This window comes from Lynx rufus, unplaced genomic scaffold, assembly GCF_022079265.1.
Source record: "Lynx rufus isolate CCGP_SWC_20201006 ecotype Redwood Valley unplaced genomic scaffold, mLynRuf1.p SCAF_4, whole genome shotgun sequence".
NCBI classification, from domain to species: domain Eukaryota; kingdom Metazoa; phylum Chordata; class Mammalia; order Carnivora; family Felidae; genus Lynx; species Lynx rufus.
Genome location: NW_025814856.1, coordinates 115516531 through 115539033, shown reverse-complemented (window position 1 = coordinate 115539033; position 22503 = coordinate 115516531). Strand labels below are relative to the sequence as shown.

The 22503-nt window shown below is 42.0% G+C and overlaps 1 long non-coding RNA gene across 3 annotated transcripts in view; it reads right to left on the bottom strand.

The window, feature by feature from the left end:
• LOC124524212 (uncharacterized) overlaps positions 1–22503 on the bottom strand; it is a 41260-nt gene that overhangs the window by 6960 nt on the left and 11797 nt on the right. For 2 of the 3 annotated variants that reach the window (XR_006965178.1, XR_006965180.1), the window contains exon 3: positions 7644–9260. This is a non-coding gene — a long non-coding RNA (uncharacterized LOC124524212). Of the gene's footprint in view, positions 1–7643; positions 9261–22503 lie in introns of those variants that run through there. The other variant, XR_006965179.1, reaches the window with a different exon arrangement.

Genomic DNA, 22503 nt, shown 5'->3' with positions numbered 1-22503 from the left:
CTGGTGGTGCATTCTTTCTTTTTTTCTCTTATCTCAAATAAGGCAAAACCAATCATATTGGCCCCACTCTCAGACAATGTGGATGATAGATGATTACTTTTCATAAATCCCCTTCTATAGTACTTTTACGCATTCTCATCTCCAAATCTAATTGCAGAGGCTTTCTCTAAAGTGCATTGTTTTGCTATACGAGGAAACATCTTTTACCTCTCTTTGCCTGGCACTCTCATACTGTGATTGGGCACAAAGTACTGTTTAAAATTTTAATTCCAGTATAGTTAACATACAGTGTCATATTAGTTTGAGATGTACAATATAGTAATTCAGCAATTCCACACAACGCCTGCTGCCCATCACAACAAGTGTACTGTTTAATCCCCATCTTCCCATCCATCTACCCCTGGTAACCATCAGTTTGCTCTCTGTAGTTAAGAGTCTGTTTCTTGGTTTGTCTCTCTTTTTTTCCTTTGCTTATTTGTTTCATTTCTTAAATTCCACATATGAGTGAGATCATTTGGCATTTGTCTTTTTCTGACTGACTATACACAAAAATAAACTCAAAACAATTGAAGACCTAAATGTGAGACTCGAAACCATAAAAATACTAGAAGATAGCACAGGCAGTAATGTCCTTAACATAAGCTGTAGCAAAATTTTTCTAGAAGGGAACTAGATGCAAAATAAACTATCGGGACTATATTCAAATAAAAAACTTCTACACAGTGAAGGAAACAATCAATAAAACTAAAAGGCAACCTACTGAATGAGGGAAGATGTTTGCAAATGACATATCCAACACAGGGTTGGTATCAAAAAATATATAAAGAACCTATACAACTCAACACCCAAAACTCAAAAAAATCCAATTTAAAAATGGGCAGAAGACATGGGCACAATGTACTTTTAAAAACATTGTCCAGCAACACTCTTACACACTTTTTCTCCACTTTCCACCCACAGTGCTTTCCTTATGGGGACTTCTTATCTCAGGAAGCTGTTCACTAACACCAAGATATACCTCCTGCTTTACTTCTGGCACTGTTGTTTTCTGGGGTTTTCCATGTCTGCCAGATGATGACATGAACTGGAAACAGTAGCCACCCAGAGAGCAAGACCAGTGGGAGAGGGAATCACTGATGTGCTTTCCAGTGGGCGTATGGCTGACTCTGAATCAGTGGCCTATCAGGAGGGACAGAGTTGAAGTTCCTTCCTGTCCTTCTTCAGAGAGATGAGTTGGGGTAAAAACTGGGTAGGCCATTCTTAATCTATCTGTGTCTGGATTAGAACTAGTATATCTACAAAGCTCCATGGGTGGTTCTAGTGCATACAAGGTGGAGAGCCACTGTTTTCGTCAGCAGTTGGAAGGAGCTGAAGGAGGGACTAGTGGGGCATCATTTCAAACTGGAAACTCAGGCTGAACCTGAGCAGACCAACCCGTGGAGGTGAGAGTCAAGTGGAGACCAAGGCAAGTAGTGAATAGGATTTGCAGTCATCCACGTGATGGTGTTACTGGGACAGTGACCCTGAGAGGGGGAGAAGGGGCAGATCTGAGGAATAATACAGAAGCAACATTGACAGCCCTTGGATCCTGAGCAGATGTAGCAGGAAGAAAGGGAAAGAGTTGGTGACGATGTTAAAGATTCCACCTTCCTGAGTATGTTTTGTAGGCATGAAGAAAGAAATATTTGTCTGGTCTCTTTAGAAATAGCATATTGAGGTTAAAAGGTGGCAGCATTTATTATTTAGCTTTATTCACTCACAAATATTTACTGAACACCTACTATGTTCCAGTCTGTGTTAGATCCTGGGGATACAATAGTGAAAAAGGACACAGGCCTTGTCCTCACAGAGTCTTTTTAGTCTAGGTGCTTTAGATACAGACAGCCTCAATCAAATCAATCATACCAGTGAATGTGTGTTATAACCTGAGGGGAATGCTCTGAAGGAAAAGAACCCCCCTGCTATGAAAACATGTAATAAGGGAAGCTGAGGAAGGAGCGGAGGGAGATCTGAAACACAGCACTCCAGGCGGGAGAACGTTCCAGGAGGGAGAACAGGTGACACGTTTCCTAAGGGCTCTAGGAGATGGAAGAGCCCCAGTGTGGCAGGAACTCCGTGTGATAAGAGCAGGTTTGAGAAGAGGCCAGACAGGTGAGCAGCATCCTACAGAAAGAAGACCCCTCTGTCACTCTGTCCCCTTCTGTCATTATGTAAGCTCTGTGGCACTCAACTCTGCACTGCTCATTTCTGTCGGCGTAGCAAACCGGTCAGAGGTTGCTGTTCTATGCAGCCTAAGTGAGCAAGAGGTTGTTTTACGCACTGCCCATGAAATTCTATATGATGATTAAGAAAACAAAAAAAAAAAAACCTTTTTCTCTGCTTAGAACTGTTACAAATATTTAATTTGGTTTGGAAGGGCAGAAGTGTCCCAGTAAATCTATATTATAAATGTGTCCAAAGCTATCTCTTTCTGTAAATCCAGTAGTTTGTTTCAGTGAAGAAATTGCTGCATTCGACGTCATCTCTCTCTGAAAACAAGCAAACATGCACTTATGTGCCTACACTGGGCTTCTTAGGCTTTATGAAGCTTCCCTCTGTCATCCTCATCTTCAAACAAATGTACTCTGATCTGTGGTGTTAAAGGTGATTCCTCCTCACATGTGTCTTTTTCTCCTCCCTATTTCTGGGCAAGTTGTATGATAAGCTAGGTTGAGCCAAAGTGGGGGAAAGAATTAAATCCCACCAGAAAAAAAATAAGTCCCGGGGTGCCTGGGTGGCTCAGTCATTGAGCGTCCAACTTCAGCTCAGGTCATGATCTTGCAGTTCATGAGTTTGAGCCCCATATCGGGCTCGCTAATGTCAGCCTGTCAGCACAGAGCCCGCTTCAGATCCTCTGTTTCTCTCTGTCTGCCTTTCCCCTGCTTGTGCTCTCCCCCAAAATGAATAAATATTCAAAGAAAAAAATAAATCCCAACCCCCTCAGGAAGCACATCTGATATTTCCCTATTCATAGTTCTTTGAATATGACTGATAGCTGTCAGAATAATTGCAGGCTGATTTTTCCCTCCATTTTTAAACTGATTTTTTTTGTTTGATTAATTGATTGATTTAGCCTGACATTTCTCAAATTTTGACCTTTATGTGACTTTAGTCCCAGCAGAACTTCACTTTTCAGTCCACACCCTTGCTAGACATCCCCAAATGCCAGTTCTTTTCTCTTATTCTAATCTAGTCTCCTTCCCCCACCCATGTCTCTCTCTCTCTCTCTCTCTCTCTCACTTGCTTTTCACACTTTCTGCATTTGGCTTTCACTCTCGTGTTGCCCTTGTACCTCCTCTCTTTCTTACTCACATTTTCTCCCTATTTCTCTCACACTCACTGTCTCTCTCTCTCTCTCTCCCTCTTATTCTCTCTCCTACAATTTGTAAAATGATCTCTCCACACTTGTAGTTTCACCTACCACCTGCACAGAGGTATCTTCTCTATATTTGTAGTTATGGGGCTCTTTGAGTTGCTAATAACAAAAACCAGCTTTTACTGGATGCAAAAAAGAAGGGGAAATTTATCAGAAGGTTAGAGACATCTCCTAGAATCAAGGGTTGAACAATCATGAACAGATATGGTTCGAGGCCACTGCTAATATGTGAAGTTAAAATCACTAATTCCCAATCTCCTTGCTTTTCTATTCCTGGTTTCAAATTTTTGGAAGAGAGAATTTGACCATCTCAGACGTAATGGTGGATCAATCAAATCTGGATAGAGGTGCAGAGTTGTGTTAGGCAGGCGAGACCACTTCAGATCCGCCTATGTCTGTTGGGTTGTTCCCAGTGTTCATAAACTAGACAGCAACCCACATGGTTGTACACTGAAATCTCAGTCCAATCCTAGTTTTCTGCCTTTTGGATGATAGACTTACTTAGATGAAGCTTAGCAGTGACTGAAATTCTCATTTTCCCTCTAATACCTACTGTTCTTCAATGGGTATCACCAAGAAAATAGTCTCTTGCCTGGTCCTCCAGCTTGGTTGTTATCAACAATCCCTGACTAGCTTCACTCCACACTATACATCCAGTAACAATAATACAAATCCATACCTGTGTGTAAAGAAGAAGAGAACTCAACCAATAAAAAAACATAAAGCTCAGAGGATAATTACAAATAATTCATCAATTTTTTTTCAGCGGGAATTGGGCTTTAGTCACAGTAAATAGAGCATTTTAATTTAAAAAAAGAGTTGTCTAATTATTCATTTATTTATCTATTTAAAATGCTTTCTGAGTACTGATTCTGTGCTGGTTTCTACTGGGGGCCATGAGCACAGTGGTGAGCAACATTAGCCATGCCCCTTGAACTTGGATCCTCTAGTCTAGCAAGGATGACCAAAGACTGAAGAGCCTTGCAGAGCTGTCTATAATTTACAATTATTTTATGTGCTCCAAAGGGAGGTGAATGAGGGTCTATGCACACAGTAAATAGGAGGTCAGGGAAGTCTTTTCCTGGGGAACTGATGCTTGCTCTGAGATCAGAAGGCTGGGAGTGGGGGTGTTAGGGATGAGAAATTGAGAAGAACCTTCCGGGCAGAGGGAGCAGGGAGTACGTGGGCTCTGGTGCTTTTGAGGAACCGGGAATCTGGTGTGCCATGGGAGAGCAGAGATGAATGGAGGAGCAGAGTAGAAGGCAGATGGGACAGCAGGCTGGGCCAGCCCCTGTGAGCAGGTTACAGATTTTAGGCAAGGGGCCATCAAGAGCTTCTTAAGCAGTAATGCAACAGAACAAAATTCAAGTTTTAAAATGATTGTGCCAGCTCCTGTGTGGGAATGAGCTAGAAGGGATTGAGAGAGGATATGGGCAAAGTGAGGGGTGCATTGAGTGAAATCTGGAAACAGCTCTTGTGAAATGTTCGCGTATCTGTAGAATTGGCAGAAAGCCAAAATTCTCTGATAATTTTATGGTTGTTTTCATTCTGAGCCTGCCAGTCGTCATAGTTCAGAGGTTATATGAATAAAGTAGTAATAACGTCAAGACAGAAATGTTAAATGACTAGGTTTTGCCCCAGATGATGAAAGAATAATATTATGCATGAATCAAGGATAAGCCCTAGGTTTCTGGCTTTAGAAATTAGGTAAATGTTTGGTGTGACTGCCTGCACTGTCTCTTTTATTTCTCTTTGAGAGAAGTTATCCAATGACAAGGGGCCATCTTGGTTATGCTTTTTCTTCAGTTGGTCAATATTCTAACTTTGCATGCATACGTAATTGATTTCTTTTGTCACCCACTATTGGAGATAATATATCTTTTTTTTTTTTTTTTTTAATGCTTGTATTTTTCTTAACGGCCTGAAAATATGTTTGGAGGATTGCAGGAAGTACTGAATTTAGGTACTTAAGTCATTATGAAAGATATCCTTCAAAGCTCTCTGGTAGTTTATGACTCACTCTAATTCAAGTTTATTAAAAACATACTGAGGGATTTTAAAAGTAGCATTTTAAACAGTGGCGATTGTTCATTTTGATGGAAAATTTGGAGGCAATCTGAGTATCCATTGCTAGAAAAAAGGAAGGCAAAATGTGCTGGACACAGAGATCAGAAGGAAGAGACTGGATGTCCACACAGCAAGAGCTGTGTTTGGTGTACAACTATTTCAATGGGGAAAATAGGGTTGAGGCTAGAGTATTTCAGACTCACAGTAAAATTTAATTTTCTTATAAAATTTTAATAGTTTACTCCTTCCTTCTTCCCTCTTTTCTTCCAGTCACTCATTCAGTTAGTGTTTTTTGAGTCTCAGCCACTGTGCTAGGTACTGAGGATATTGTAAAGAATAACATACACATTCCTCCCCCAGTGGAGTAGGGAGATAGACTTAAACAAATAATCACATAAATACATGGGTACAGATTGTGATAAATTCTTTGGAGAAAAAATACAAGTTACTAACTTTCAAAGAGGTAGACGAGGATAGGCCTCTTGGACAAAGTGACCTTTGACTTGAGACGTAAAGAATGGTATTTCCCAGAAGAAGCTGGGAGAAGAGCATTTCAGTCCACAGGAGTAGCCTGGACAACACACCCCAAGAGAAAAAGGGCCTGGTATCCATGAGAAAATGAAAAGAGCTTGATATGAGTGCATACTGGAGGGAAGGAGACTGGGGTAAAAGATGAGGCTGGAGAAACATGAGGAGGCCAGGCCATTACAGGCCCTCTAAATCTTGTTACTAATCTTACATGTTTACCCACAGACGAATGACCTCTGTTGAAGGGCTTTGAGCTGGGGAGTAAAATGATTTGACTGACATTATAAGACTATGTCTATGCTATACGGAGAAAGGATTGGAATTGAATACGAATGGATGCAGTGGCTTGGGTGAGAGGCGGCTTGCACAAGGGAGTGGTAGTGCAGATGGAGAAACATGGGTAGATTTGAAAGATACCCTAACAGTAGAATAATTATAACTCAGTGTTACATTAGATATAATGATGAGAGAATGGTGAAATCAAGAATTTTTTAAAAAGCAGAACTGTTTCACAGTGCCTCGAAGACAGTTAGGGCATCAACAGAATTCTTTAGGGACTTCACTGAGTGGATTCCAACCGCTCAATAAGGAAAAGTTACATGTTCTTTCTACAACTTGCCACAGAACACTGTATGACTTTGACATAGCAGGGGCTCCAGCAGCTTCGCTGTGGCAGGAGCAGCAATAACCAGAAGGTGCTTAGGGGAAGATGGCAGAGCAATGAGACAGACTGGAAGAAGTGTCCTTGTTCACTGGGTCTGTATGAGGCACTCTGGGAACTTCTGGAAACCTTGGTAGGATAGAACTTAAAAAGGAGATTGAGGTCCATGTAAGTAAGCATGTGGGACAGAACCAGCAGCAGCTGGTTTATTACTGTTAGAGTGACCTCATTATGTGAATAAGTTGTATATGGGCTCAGAAGATTAGCTAGGGATATCGGGGAAGGCCTGGTCAGGCTTGAGGTGGGCCTGCTGGTTTAGGACGTGTAAAGATAGAGGAATTGGGCGGGGCTCTGGTGTGCCCGCGTGCGCAGAACTTCAGACAGAAGAAACAGCTTCAGGACAGGTCCCAGGCCACACGTTTTGGCAGAAGCAGTGTATGCCTGAAAGAAGACAGAGAGAGGTAGGGCTGCAAAAAATGGGCAGAACCAGACTATGTTAGATGTGCAATATAGCAGGCTTAGAACTTTGGACTTTGCTTCACAGGAAAAGGGGAATCTTTGAAAGTTTTGGAGCAGGGCAATATTACAATTTTGTTATAGGGAAAATAATTTGGTAGCAGCGTGTAAAGTAAAATATTTTGAGAAAAGACCAGACGCCAAGGCCAACGTTGTCCACAGGAAGAGTAAGGGATTCATCGGACCTAGAACATGGGCTATGGGGTGGAAGTAGAGGGAAGATTTGACAGTCTTCAGGAGTACAACTCACAGCTCTTTGCCTGGGGTGGCTGCAGGGCTAAGAGTGAAGCAGGGAAGAAAGGTTGATAGATGTTGAAAAGGAAATAGCAATCAGTGAAGTAAGGAAGGAAATGAGTGAGAGATTAGGGAGAACAGAGAGATGAGAGGAAGAGAGAAAGAGAAGAAACAGAGAAAGCCAGAGCCAGAGCCAGGGCCAGGGTCTGAGAGAGAGAGAGAGAGAGAGAGAGAGAGAGAGGGAGAGAGGGTGAGAGATGGAAAAGAGGAGAGAGAAGGAAAACACAGGGTCTTGAAGCCAGCTGCTAGTGCAATGTTAACACCTTTAACAGAAATAGGGAAACACTCAGAAAAATCTGGTCAACTCGCTTTAGTTAATCTAGGTCTTGGGATTGTCACCTCATTACCATCATGCACTGAAACTGAAGGCCAATGGCTAAGTTTGTTCTGACTCTGACCCTTTTCTGGTAGTTATTGGGAGAACTGTGGGCAGCAGAATGAGACAGTCATACCGTAGAAGGTAAAATATCCCTGTTGCTAGGATACTTATTCTACCATCTTTGGCTAAAAGAAGGAGAGACGCCTAACTCCTAATCAGGTCAGCTAATGTTCAGAAAAGATTTTTAATTCAACCCAACTCAGATTTTGCCCAATTTTAGATTGTCCTTGGAGAGACAGTGGTTCTCTGGCTCCCAGCCAGCCCTCTAGGGCAGTGACACCCACCTTTTGTTGCTGACAGCCATCCCAGGTGGTCTCAGCTGTGCTGCCTGGACACCATTGGAGGTGTCACACATATGCAGCTGGTCCATTTGTTGGATGCTCTCAGCCTCATATGTCGCCACATGAGACAGGCGTTCTACATCACTCCAAAGCAACAGATTCAAATCCAGCTTTAGAGAAATAGCTAGAAATGATTGCAGAACTCATCTGGAGGAAAAAATCCAAGCCCTTCCTTCACATTGTTGAGCCAACAAAAAGGAGAAAAAGTCCCTTACAGTAAAATGAATAGGGGAGAAAATTTTCCACTTGTGCCTCATTTTGTCAATGGATCACATTTCATAATTATTCTTTGGTATGTTTTGGGGAGACATTGAGGCATTTGGAAAACTTGCTTAAAACCCTGACATTTGTTTGATATGAAATTTACCCTTTGTTTCCCCTGCAAGAAATCTAACAACTCTGGACTGTTGATAAACATTCCCTTTTGGTGTCCCCACTCCCCTTGAAGCCAAAATGAGGTAACAGAAATTTTCTAAGCAAATATGTAATCACCCCAATTTGCATATTGTTTGCATAAGTAGGGATACAGGGATTTTTCTCCTCTTTCTGTGGGAGAAACCCAACCACAGTACCTTCTTGGATTTCATCTTGTATCTAATTTCCTGCCTTAGACACACAGTGCCATGAGAATTTTCCCGGACATACGATAATCTGACCCCCCCATCTTCCAGGCTTCCTTTAATAACCAGACAAAATTACTCAAGTCTTCATCCTGCACAATAGCAGGAAATCCATTCTTTTCCAGAATATCTGCTCTCTGGGACTCCAGAGAGTGATTTCTTACTACCTAGTAACAGCTTCTGAAGGCTTCTGCTTCTCTCTCCTGGCTTTACTCCAGCTATTCGGTTCCTCCTTTGTGGTGGTCAATCAGTTTCCGAAAGATGAAGATAGCAAAGTGAATTATGAAGCACAAAGGACAACAGAAAGTTCTTGGATATCATGATCCCCTTCAGTGATTCTGTTTCACAGTGAGTCCTTTCTCTCCCTTTCCTCCTTGGATTCTGGCTGATTGCTGGAACCCATTGTTTCACTCATATCCAAATCCCCAGGTCCCAGACTCTGCAGAGGAAAATGAAAATCTAATTAAGGCAAACTTATAAAAATAAACACTTCTCTTCCCCAGAAACCTACCCCACAACTCTCCGTTAAGGGAGACTCCTTTTTTCTTTATTAAGAGGAAGTTCACCTTCTTTTCTAACCACTTTCCCCATTTCTCAAATTAGTCTGGGCCTTATCTTAGACAACCAAAAATTCCTTTAAAGCCTTACTTTAAAAAAAGAGGTATTTCTCTCTAAAAATGAACCAGCCACTCCCACTTAGCAACAGCCACAATCTATAGGCAGATTTTTGTTCCTAAAACAAAAACCATTCTAAAACATCTATTTCTCTGCTGCTTCCAACATCTTTATTTATATTTAGTAGAACAGAATATATAAAAAAGAATGACTATCTCTGGAACTCAGAGAATCTGTGAAGGAGAAAAGAGCCAACAAAGAAATTTATTATAAATGCTATTCAAGCTCTTTAAATCATCTGAAGGAAGATGATATAAAGGAAAAACTACCTGCCTGGAATTCAGGCAGATGACATACCTGTGTTCAAACCCAAGTCTGATAACCATTTACTCTGTGTCCTTGGGTAAGTTATGAACTTTTGTAAAACAGAGATAAACATATCTACAACACAGGTTGTCATGAAAATCAGGAAAACGTATGTAAAGGACTTGTTATCTAGTTAAGGGCTCAATAAATATCTCTTCTCACCCCATTCCTCAGACTAGTAAACTGTGATTGTTTGCAGAGTAAACCAGTGCCTTAAATACCTCAGAATTAACCAATTGAAAAAGAAAATATTCCAGTAGGCAGTGTAGAAGCCAAACCCATCAAATTTCTCACCTTTTCTCTGTCTTCTTGTTCCTTTTAGCATCTCTCCTACCCTGCCTTGGTTCTTTCTACTTCCACCCTCCCCCACTTTCTCTCCAGTATCATTTACTCCTCCTTGCTGTATAATGGGAAACTGTCCACAGGAAAGAACCAAAATATAATTAGTGCTTATTCTAATTATTTAATAACATTTTATATTCCCTTGTTTTTCCTTAATCCAAGTAAAAATGTTAAATTTGTCTTTCAAAGAAACAAAGAGAATAAATAAACTGGCTTTAAGTATACTAATCTCAGTTGATTCTAGGAGGTGGGATTGGAGGGCTGTTGGTTCTCTATAGCAAAGAGCTTTTTTACTCTTGTCTTAAACCACTTTGCTTCTTATTTCGTTTTACTATTATTTATTAAATAGTCACACATCTGCAGACTTTGTGGAACAAACAAACAAATGAGAAGATCACAATCACTTTGCAATTATCCACCCAGGTACTGAAAACATGGGAGTCATCCTTGATCTCTCTCCTTTCTTCCTACCTGGCAGCAATCTGTGAGTAAGTCCTTTGGGCTCTACTTCCAAAATAGATTCTGTATCCATCCACTTTCCTCCAATTCTAGACCCCTGGCCCCTTGGACTTCTCAAAAAGCCTCTTAAGGATTGCTCTGCCCCTACCCCCCAACCTCCCACAAAAGTCTCCGCAACAGCCAGAATAGGGTTGCTAGAATTAACAAATAAAAATACAGGACACCCAGTTAAATTTGAATTTCAGATCAACAGTGAGTAATTTTTTAGCTATATAAAATATTATTAAATATTACTTTTCGTACTAAAAAATTATTTGCTGTTTATCTGAAATTCAAATTTAACTGAGTATCCTGTATTTTTTCCCCAGCAGCCCTAAACTAGAATCCTCTCTTTAAAAATGTAGATCTGGGGTGCCTGGGTGGCTCAGTCAGTTGAGTGTCTGACTTTGGCTCAGGTCATGATCTCACAGCTGGTGAGCTCCATGTTGGGCTCACTGCTGTCAGTGCAGAGCCCACTTTGGATCCTCTGTCCCCCGCCCTGCTCATTCTCTCTCTCTCTCTCTCAAAACTAAATAAACATTAAAAAATGTATATAAAATCACATCAATCTACCAATCACTTCCCATTGCTTTCTAAATAAAGGTCAAACTCCCTGCCATGGCCCGCCAAGGCTTTCATGGACTGACATTGTCTATCTCTTCAGCCTAGTTGTACCATTCTCCGACTCTGCTCATCTCAGTAGCCTCTTTCTGTTCCTAGACCCAATCAAGTTCATTAGATGTACCATTCCTTGGCCTGGAATTCTCTTTCTCAGATCTATACCTGGGTGGCTCCTCCTGTCCATCAGACCTCAATTCATTTGTCTCCTCCTTAGTGGGCATTCTCTGTTTACACAATTGAAAGCAGTTCCCTCATTGACCTCTGTTACATCACTTGGTTTTATTTCTTCACAACACATATCCCACTATGGGGACCTCTTGCCTACAATATCTATCTCCTTCACTGAACTGTGAAACTTTCCCAATCTGTTGCCTGTTATAGTCCCAACATTTAGTGTGGTACACAGTAGGTACTCAATAAATACTTGATGAATGAATGGTTCTTTCTCTTTTTGTAACCCTACTCTGTCAATCCATGTCATTGGTTCAATTGGCATCTCTATCAGAACAGGCAGACACAATGGTCCAGAGAGGATGAGATAAATGGAATTATTGCTTGTTGAAACATATTTTGTACTTTGTTGACTCAACTGTCTGCACTGACAGGCCAAGAATAAAATTTCCATGATCCATTGTTAACTGAAAAAAGCAAGTTACAAAATGGTATATGTAGCATGACCCTTGTAATAGTCATAACACATAAATATTTGTTGAATGAGTCACCTTTTCTAAAAACATGCCTATATACAAATGTCTGAAAAATGTCCTAAAAAAAGTAAAAAAAATAGGTATTTCTGAGGAGATTATGAGTAATACTTTTTCTTTTCTTTACATTTTCTTTAATTTTTTATACCAGGAAAATGTAATCATAATCATAATAACTTTTATAATTAGAAAACATAATAAAACCATTTCTACTTTTAAAAGAAGAAAAAAGTATTTACTCACAAGGAACTTGATATTTGAAATTTTATTTGCAATAAAAGATATAAACTGATGATTAACAGAAGAGCAAATGGCTTTGAAACACATGAAAATATTTCTATTCTCAGAGAAACACAAATTAAAACTTTTCTGAGATACTACTTTCACCCATTTGTTTGACAAAAAATTCAGAAGCTCACTAATACACTCTGTTGGCAAGGTTTAAGGGAAAATAGCAACTTACACATTGTTAGCAGAAGTATGAAGGGATAACGTATATGAAGGTCAATTTGGTAATACTTATCAACATTTCTCTTGCATAAACAAGGTTGGAAAGCTGTTACCACATGTGCTGCTGTCTGTCTTTCGATAGTCCACAAGATAAAAATGATTTTTCATTTAAGAAAATTTTTTTAATGTTTATTCATTTTTGAGAGGCAGAGAGAGACAGAGCGCAAGCAGGGGTGGGGCAGAGAGAGGGAGAAACAGGATTCAGTGCAGGCTCCAGGCTCTGAGCCAGCAGCACAGAGCCTGTTGCTGGGCTCGAACTCATAAACTGTGAGATCACAACCTGAGCAGAAGTCGGACGCTCAACCAACTGAGCCACCAAGGCACTCCTGATTTTTACATTTTTAAATGGTGAAATGAGAATCAACATAAGAATAAATTTCGTAACACATGAACATGATGTGAAATTCAAATTTCAGTGTCCATAAATAAAGTTTTATTGGAACACAGCCATGCTCATTTATTTATATATTGTCTATAGCTACTTTCGCACTACAACTGCAGAATTGAGATTGAGATAGAGACCATATGGCCTGCAAAACCTAAAATATTTACTATCTGGCTCTTTACAGAAAACATTTGCCTATGTACTCCTAGCAGAAAGCCTTTGACCAATAACTACACTTGGAGCAATTCATTTTATGCACTTAAATGTGTGTAAAATGAAATGCTCAGCACTATTTATAAACCATATAATTGGGAATGACCAAAATGACCATTGTAGTATTTTTAGGAAATTATGATACATCCACACCAAGACATAGTAGTGGTGAGATATATATATATATGATAAATATTTTATGTACTGATGTGGAAATATATCCAAGACACACTGTTAAGTAAAATAACTCTATATATTGTGGGATTCCTCCATGTTGGACAACTCTGAAACACTATTCACACTGAATTCTATGTAAGTGGCACCCCCCCCAGAGCTGTGCAAGAGTAGGTGCCCCAATAATATGCCATTCGTGTGTAAATAGAAGGGGGAATGTGTACTCATGTATGCTTATGTATGTATACACAACCTTTATTCTGTGAAGGCTGCATAAGGAACTAAAATTATTGGTTATTTGTTGGAAAGGTAACTATTAGAAAGGTAGGGGCTGGACTAAAAGGTATCCCTTTTTTTTTTTTTTAATTTTTTTTTTCAACGTTTATTTATTTTTGGGACACAGAGAGACAGAGCATGAACGGGGGAGGGGCAGAGAAAGAGGGAGACAGAATCGGAAACAGGCTCCAGGCTCCGAGCCATCAGCCCAGAGCCCGAGGCGGGGCTCGAACTCACGGACCGCGAGATCGTGACCTGGCTGAAGTCGGACGCTTAACCGACTGCGCCACCCAGGCGCCCCTAAAAGGTATCCCTTTTAATACCTTTCTTGGTATTTAAACCATTCAAAAATTAAATAACTTTTTAAGAGATGAAAAAACATCCAGAAAAAATATCCTGGTGGATGCCTCCGTCTTTTCTGAATTCATTGACCTCCTGGCCTGAAGTAAAGGCAGTTGTCAGGCAGCCCAGTGCTGTCCTGTGCCTGCTCCTTCCCCTCCTCACCTGGCATCCTGATTCTCTGCTTCCACCTCACTGTCTCCTATGGTTCCCCTCCCGACTTCACGAATGCCTCCCCACCACCCTGGCCTTCCCACCACCTCCCATGTGTCTTGTGCTCTGTGAAACTCCTGTTCTGTAGAGACGAGCCCACCTTAATTCTCACTGACGGCTCGTCCCTTCCCTCCCTCTTGCCCTCTCCTGGCCCAGTGGTTAACCTGTCTCTCAGTCTCCTGGTGCCCTTTCCTGGGTAGTCCTCATGTCCTCCCAGACCTGTTCTCAGTGGTGAAGGGGCTTGGGCAGGATTCCCTTACTTCCCACAGCCATTTCTAGGCTGTCAAAACACAACTATCTTCCTTGCTATTTCATCTTTTGAACTCCATGTCTTCTGTCTACATTGTCCTCTTGTAATCAATGATGTTGTGGCCTCCTGTCTGCTCACAGGCACTGCCACATGTCTTCAGTGTTCTTTCTTTTCCCCATGCAGGCCACCCCATCATCATCCATCACTACATGTCTTTCTCCTTCTCTCCCGTGAGGCCTCAGACCCCCACCTTCATTTCACATAATGGAGAAGCAGCACCCTCGTGTTCTGGGCCTCCTCCTTCCAAAACCCCTTGAGAGATCCCCGACTTCTGAAAAGTCCATAGCAGGCTTCTCTCTCTCTGATAACGTCTCTCAGCTGTCTGCTCTTCCCCCTCACTCAAGTTCACACTCCCCACTTTGATAACCACAGAGAACTTGCTCAGTGCCTCAGTGTCCTCTGTCTGGCCTCCCACGGAGGCTGCCACACTGGGGCTGCTGTTGCCTTCTATGGTAGAAGCTACAGACCAGGCCTATTCTAGAATACTGCTTTCTGATTTCAACCTGCCATATGCTGTAGCTTACCAATATTCTCTTTTTATATCCCCAAAGCATCACCCAAATGGTGATTTCATCCCTACTTTCTCCTGTAATTCTAGCGAAGTAGTTCCCAAATCTTGATTTTGGATCACCTGGGGGTGAGGACATTTAAAAGGCTTCATGCTCAGGTTCCACCCCATACCAACTAAATCAGAATTTTGGGGGTGGGAATCAGACATCAGTACTTTCTTGAAGATCTTCAGGTGATTTCAGCGTTCATCCAAGTTTGAAACCACTGCCACAGTGTTTCTGGTTTACGCTCACACTTCATGTCATGCCAACATGACAATTAGTCTCTCTAGGAATTTCTTGTCTAGGAAGTGAAAGCTATAAAACAATAAATAACCTGCTTGCTTTTGTCTGGGCAAATAGTTTGCTCATCTGGGCAAACAGCTCTCTTCTCAGGACAATAGATTGTTTACCTTGGCAAATGGTTCACTTGTCAAACAACTGTTTGTTTATTCAAGACTTGACCTTCACCTTGCTGGGTTCACCAGTATTAACTATCATGTCATGAATTTTGCTCAGTCCCAGTCAGATCTCCCTTTAAAAGACCCACATTGAATCACTTGAACCCAGACCCACAAACCCTATAAATATCCTTCCCTTATTTTTGCTTGAATAGCAGGTTTTTCTGTGGTCTTTTGAAGGAGTTGGCTTTTGATAATGTAACTTCACTGGTCTTTATCTGCACCCTCATTTTACAGCTTTAGGCTAAGAGGAAAAGATTTCTGGCCTCCATCATATGAAGCCCATCCTCTCCTGTAAATAATGACCTCCAGTCATCTTCTCCTTTGAAACGTTCCCCTGTGTCTAGGGAAGCCACTTCTATGATTCCTTTACCCACACACTCACAATATTTCCAACACCAGATGTGTGGGTTTTCCACACATCAAGTAATTCTCTGCAACACCAGCTGGGTACCCTACAATTCAGTTCTGGCATTATCCAGCTGGAGTTAGCCTCAGATCCCATAAGTTAAGGGCTTAATCCCACAAGACTGCCCCCACTTTATATGCCAATCACAAATTCTAGGCTGTTACCTGTACTTCTGTAAATTGGGAGTCCCACAACCCCCTACATGGGTTCACTAGTTAATTTTCTGTATGGATCACAGAATTCAGGGAATTCTGATGGGGGAAATCCAGATGAGGGCAAGGTATGTAGGAAAGGGCACAAAGCTTCCATGCCCTTTCCAGGCACCCCACCCTCCCAGTACCTGCATGTGTTCACCAAGTCAGAAGTTTCCAAATCTAGTACTTTTGGGATATTTATGAGTATTCATGATATAGGCTGATTGATCATCAACTCAGTCTCCAGCCCCTTCCCCCATCTTGCAGGATGGGAGGTAAGGTAGAAAGGTCCAAGCTTCTAACATGGCTTTGTCTTTCTGGTGACCAGCCCTCATCCTGAAGCTATTTAGGAGACTACCCAGAGTCACTTCATTAGAACAAAAGACATTCCAAGGGATTTTGGAAAATTCCAAGGGATTTAGGAGCTCTGTGTCAGAAACCAGGCAAAGACGAAATGTTAGAACAAAAGATGCTCCTCATGTTCTTATCACATAGGAAATCACAAGGATTTTAGGAGCTCCATACCAGGAATTGGGGGTAGATATGTATATTTATTATTTCACCCTTCTTTCTGACTCCATCCTTAATACCAGGTGTGCTGAGATTTGCCCAAATTGACAAGATCTTCATTTGATCCTGATATCTCTTCTCACTACAGGTTAACAATTCTTTCCTGTCCAAATCCTTGAATATGTGAACTGCCATCACAGCGTCACTTTCCTGGGCAGTGACATCCTCCCTCTCTTGCTCCTTTTGACTCACCACACAGCTGAACATTGTCTCCTACATTTTACTAATGAGCTCTTTATTGCCATATCTAGTGGTCTTTCATCAGAGTTCCTTTTGATGATTCTACTGGATATGACACTATTACTTCACCTCTCTCTCTCTCTCTGCTTCTATGACATGTCACTTTCCCAATGTCACTCCCTCACTCTCCTTCTCTCACATTCTCTCTCTCCCTTTTCTGGTTCCTCTTCCTTGCCTCACTTACCAACAGTGAGTTTCCTCTAACACTCTAGCCTAGTCACACACACCTTCCCTGAAGGCATTCACTCTCCTGGCTTCAACCCCCACCTCTGAAAACAACTCACATGTCAGTATTTAAAGCACAAGGTAGACCAGGTGTTTCATAGACAAACAGCCCTGAATTAATCAAATAGCTGATAAGGGTGAGAACATCATTTCCAGGGAGTGGTTCATATGAACAGCTGGAATTGCAAGCAGAATCTGTGTCAGGCTGTGTGCCCAACAGTGGAACTGTAACCTGTGGCCGAGACATCCCATGGCTCCGTTGCATCTTGAAGACCCCAGAGCCCCATTCCCATGACTGTCCATCTATCCCAGCAGCACTGTCTACAAGGCATCAGCCTAAGGTCTTTGGCCAACCCTCAGAATAACTGGAATGGAGTTTATGAAAGGAAAATGAGACATGCCCTCTTGAGAGTGATGTCTAAGCAGCAAGCCATCGTTCTCAACTGCCTTAAGGGTACAATGAGAAATACGGGTGATCTTTCTGCTATAGTGGAGACACCATGACTATCTTGCCCTGATGTAGTCCGATCATAGGAAGTGAAATGGAGGTAGGAGAGAAATTCCTCGGAGGGCATCTTCCTGAGGTATCCCTGAAAGAGCTCTGGAGACATTCAGAACCACCCTTGGGCAAGCGGTGATTACTGTTATCTAAAAAATATGTTTAAAACATTTTAGCAGCCACTGTACTCAGTGCTGGTGATACAAATATCAATACAACTTGTCTCCTGCCTCCAAAGGGCTTACACACAAGCACATTTTCAATGAAGTATGACAAGATTAGACAGGCTTTAAGGGAGATAGAAACAAAGAGCTATCATATTTGTAATAGTGTTTAATGTTTCACAAAGTGTTTTCACATCCTTAACCTCATTTAGTATTTATAAAGCACAATAACATGGGCAGAGAAAATAGTGTTGATTTTATTTCACAGAAGAGAACATCAAAGCATAAGGAGATCATATGTGAAATAATGTGTATAGCATATGGCTGAGAGCTGGGACAGGAACCAGGGGGCCAAGTAGAATTTCCTGCTTTTGTCACCATCTCATGATGCCTTCCTACCTCAGTCTCCTCCGTGGTGTAAGGAAAGTGCCAGGCTGGATGTTCTTCTTCCATAGTTCCTTCAACTGTGACATTCTCTGACTGTAACAAGGACTCTCCCTCAAGGAGCTCCCAGCCCAGGAGGGACAAATAGATCAAAACACTGACAACATTTTTCCCATGCCTCCTTTACAAGGCCACTGTGAAAATTACAGCACGCTATGCACTAACCCAGTGAAAGTGCTTTGTAATTCAAAAAACTAGAGGCAATGATCTCAGCATGTTGTATAGACCACTTTGTAGCAAGTATTTTTCCAGGCTCTCATTAGTTTTCCAAGTATCTTCCTCCCCCAGGAGACTGCAGGGCAAAGGAGCAAGCTTTACTCACCATTGCTAAGAACAGTGTGCTCAAGATTGTTGAGGAAACAATGAATAAGATGAAGCAGGTTGGTCTTAGGGAAGGAAGTGGCTGGATCCATGTGCCAAATGCTTTTCACCTCAACACACATTTTTGTGTTTTTCACAGTACCTAGTTTAGTGTGTCAGTGGAAATTCACAGTGGAAGTTCAATGACTATAAAATGGGGTGGGGGACCGATTTTGGCTAAGGCAAAGAAGGGCGAGGAAGCAGGAGGAGGAAGGAGAAAGGGAAAGGAAAGGAGGAGATAGAGCGTTAAAATTTGTAAAATGCTTCTCTCTCCATAGATATCAGTGCCAGGACTTAATTTATCTTGGCATCCTCATATGTTTTTTTTAAGAATTTTAAATGAGTGCACTAGTAACTCTAGGTCTGCTGTGGGAGAAGACGCATGGGAAATCTCATGACGACATCATGTTCCAGGAAATCATGCTGTAGTCGCAACAGCAGCAAACAGCTCCATGCCGAAATTCCTTATGGAAAGATGGAGTTTGCTTTGTGTTGTTTTAGGCTCTCTGGCCCAGGAAGCATTATTGGATGGAAACACTAACCCCCGCCCCACCCCCACCCAGCTCCCAGTGCTGTCTTGTGGTCAGTGAGGCGCATGCAGTTTGTGCCTCTTAAGAAATGTGGGACAGGGGGCTGTGTGGAGTGCTGCCAAGGGACAGTGGAGGTGCGTCAGCAGGCTCCGTGACAGGTGGCAGAGGCCAGGGGACTGGGGAATCACTTACAGTCACGGAGGTTTCTTTCTCTCCCAGGCTTTGTGCACTGATGGGAATGAGGCAGCCGGCAGCCAAGCCACATAACGGGAGCCTGGAGAAAGACGTCTTGGGCAATTTGCACAAGAGTTTCCTTCTTTAAATAACCACACAGTAACTCAATATCCCTGAGGGCATTTGTTTATTGGCTGCCTTATTACCTTTTTTTTTTTTTTTTTTTAACACAAATCTCTTAAAGACACTTCTGTTGGTTTTATATACACTTGCTCAGGCTTGTCTTACTTTAGTAATACTGAAATTCTGCCATTCGGCAGTTAGGACAGAGCCAGCTTTGAATCTGGGAACAAGAGCAGCTCAAGGTCAATGAGACAGCAGGCTTATTTTGTGCACAAGTTGTCAGTGAGAAACCTGTCAGGAGACAAGTTTGAGGGACTGGATATACAACGTGAGTTCTAGCTGCCAACCCCAGGGCAATAGGCTACTTATACGGTTTAGGCGGCAGCTACTGGGGAAACTGCAAATTCAGGTTGCCTTATCTTGTATGAAATATGGTGTCTGTGCCGATTGTAAATTCTGCCCACATGGAGCTAGGCAATGGTGTGCTGCTAAACTGGCTCTTTGGAACTAAAAAATAAGGAGCAGGGCCAGTTTGTAATGTTACCCAATTTTCATGGTGTAAATACTCCAACTGTGGCAAGTTTCCAGCTACCAATGGTTTGTGTGCTTGCACAATTCCTGAATATTTAACACCCAGGTCTCTGGCACTGCTATCAGCAGCTCTGGCCCACCATTGGCTAAGAAACAAATTTCTGTTTGGCACTTCCAGATCGGCTTTGGATCCACGCACCAGGCTCCACTTCCCCCCGCCAAAAGCAAGACTGGCTTCAGCTTTGCCATTCATTAGGCGCATGCTCTTTGGCAAGCACTTAACTTTCCCCAAACCACAGTTGTCTCTTGTGACAATAAGAGTTCAGAAGATGATGCAGTACATGCTGTTTAGAGTTTCTGCCAAGCCACTCTTCTCTGAGAACCACACCTTTCTTGTGGTACCTTATTTGGGATGATTTAATCAGGGATCGACGCTGACCCTGGGGGAGTCCATTCATCAGCTGGCCAGCGGCCAGTCAGATCTCTCCTTTGATTACTTGAATAGAGCAAACTTGAGCTTTGATTGGGGAGTGAAGAGACAGAGACAGAGGAGACCCCGTCCCTCCAGCTGTGTACCCCAATCTGCCTGCTCTTTGACCTGATTGTTCAAATTTATCTTGGAGTCTGGGAGATATCCCAGCTGCTCCAACAAACTCTCTTCTGCACTCAGGCCAGCCTGAGTGGGATTTTGTAAATTACAACCACTAGAGTTTTAAATAAGGTATAAAGGATCCTCAAGACTTTTTTGGGCTCTAATATTAAACCAGTGGTCTCAAACTGTGGTCCCTCAACCAGCACTTGTCAGAAATGCCCCACCTCAGGCCCCACAAACTCTATGGATGGGGCCCAGCAATTTGCATTTTTACAAGCCTTCTAGGTGATCTTGATGTGCGCTCATGTTTGAGAGCTGCTGCATTACTATTCTAATGTTATATTTTAGGTAAGAATGACATTTTCAGAAGGACTGATGAGGTTTTTTTTTTCTGATTAGTATTTTTAGATTGGAGGCCAAAGGTCATTTTTTTTTGTAAAAAAGTTAGTACTTTTTATAAATAACATCTATTTACAACTTGAAAGAAATTACAACAAATTTCCGTTTTAAAATTTTCATGTCAGAGGACCAAGGCTGACATTTCAAAGATGACCCTAAAAGAATACAAGGAGAAGTTGAGTGTGAGGAATGAAAATGCCACCCATTGAAAAAAGAAGTGGAAAATAAGCACCAGTACCTAAAATAGTTTCAAAATGGTGAGGGCTGGAAGCAAGCACAGAACAGATGACCCAGATACTATGTGGTTTTGCACTGAGAGGATTTCACAAAATGTACCTCAAACATGGAAATGCCTAATAACTTCTGGCATAGGAAATAGTGCACTAACGATCGATTTATATAAGTCCAGTAAAGAAATGAAACAGGAAACTTGGGCTTAATGTCATCCTGACATATCTATAGTTTTCCCTCTAAGGTTTGGAGAGATACCGGCAGACAGGAATCTTCACTGCAACGTCATCTTAAACAGGCAGCTTGAATGAATAGGGCTCACTTGCACGTTGGTTGTTTGAAAGCAACATTGCTTTCCTGTGAATAATCATACTGTGGGACAGAAGATTGCAGGCTGGACGGTGGAATCCTTCATGCAAGGATACCGTAGTGCTGGTAGTGGTGCAAGGTCCCTGCCAGGTTGGATCCCAGAAGTGACCCGTTCAACTGCGGGGCTGAGGTTAGGGTGGGGAGGTGGGATGGGACCTGGAGGGAGGGGAATCGGGAAAGGCTGGGGAGTCCTCTGGTGGAAGGAATGGGGGCTCCCTTTACTGCAGTGTCAATAGTAGGGGGACTATGAGTGGAGGAGGGAGGTTCTGTAGTTGAGTGTCCAAACACGTGAGTTGTCAGCAAGCTGGATAACTGAAAGTCGGGAACTGCCCCTATCTGCCATTGAGTGCCTACTGTAGAGCCAGCCTCTGAAGCAAGATTAAAGGGCACAGTGGTTATGCTTGCTGGCTTTGCAGAAGATGGGTCCTGGTAGGTCCTGATGAGCTCCCTGGTAGGTAACCTTGGGCTAGGCACTAAGACCTGCCGTGCTTGGTGTCCTCATCTGGAAAATGGAGGTGATGTAATAGTAGTTTTTCCTTACAAGTCTGTTGTGCAAATTGAGTGACATAATGCCTGTGAAGCGCTTAACACGCTGAGCGTTTATGTTAGATGTTGTCGTCCACAATTAGTCCCCTGAGAGACTTTAGTTAAATGATTCTTACTCTTTTTTGAAAAAGAAAATGACAGATTAGAGTTTAGTTAGAGAGGTTGATTAGCTAAAACATGTAAGAAGTATAAAGAGGACTTTAATGGTTGTGGGAAATTGCACTTTCTCATATGAGCTGGTGATCCACATCTCCGAATCTTCACAAAAGATCCCGCCACTAGAAAATCTTACTAGGAGTGTGTTCCACAGGGCTTTAGGAATTCTAGAGAAAATAAATACAGGAAAATTTTCCATAATAATTCATGATGGATAAAGGATGTTTATTATTATAGTGGTTATTTTTTTTTTTCAATATGACCGCTCTTTGAAAGTAATGGGATTTAAAAAAGAAAACAAAACAAAGCAAAAACAAGCCCTGCCTGATAGTGCAGGGACACTGCCTGGAT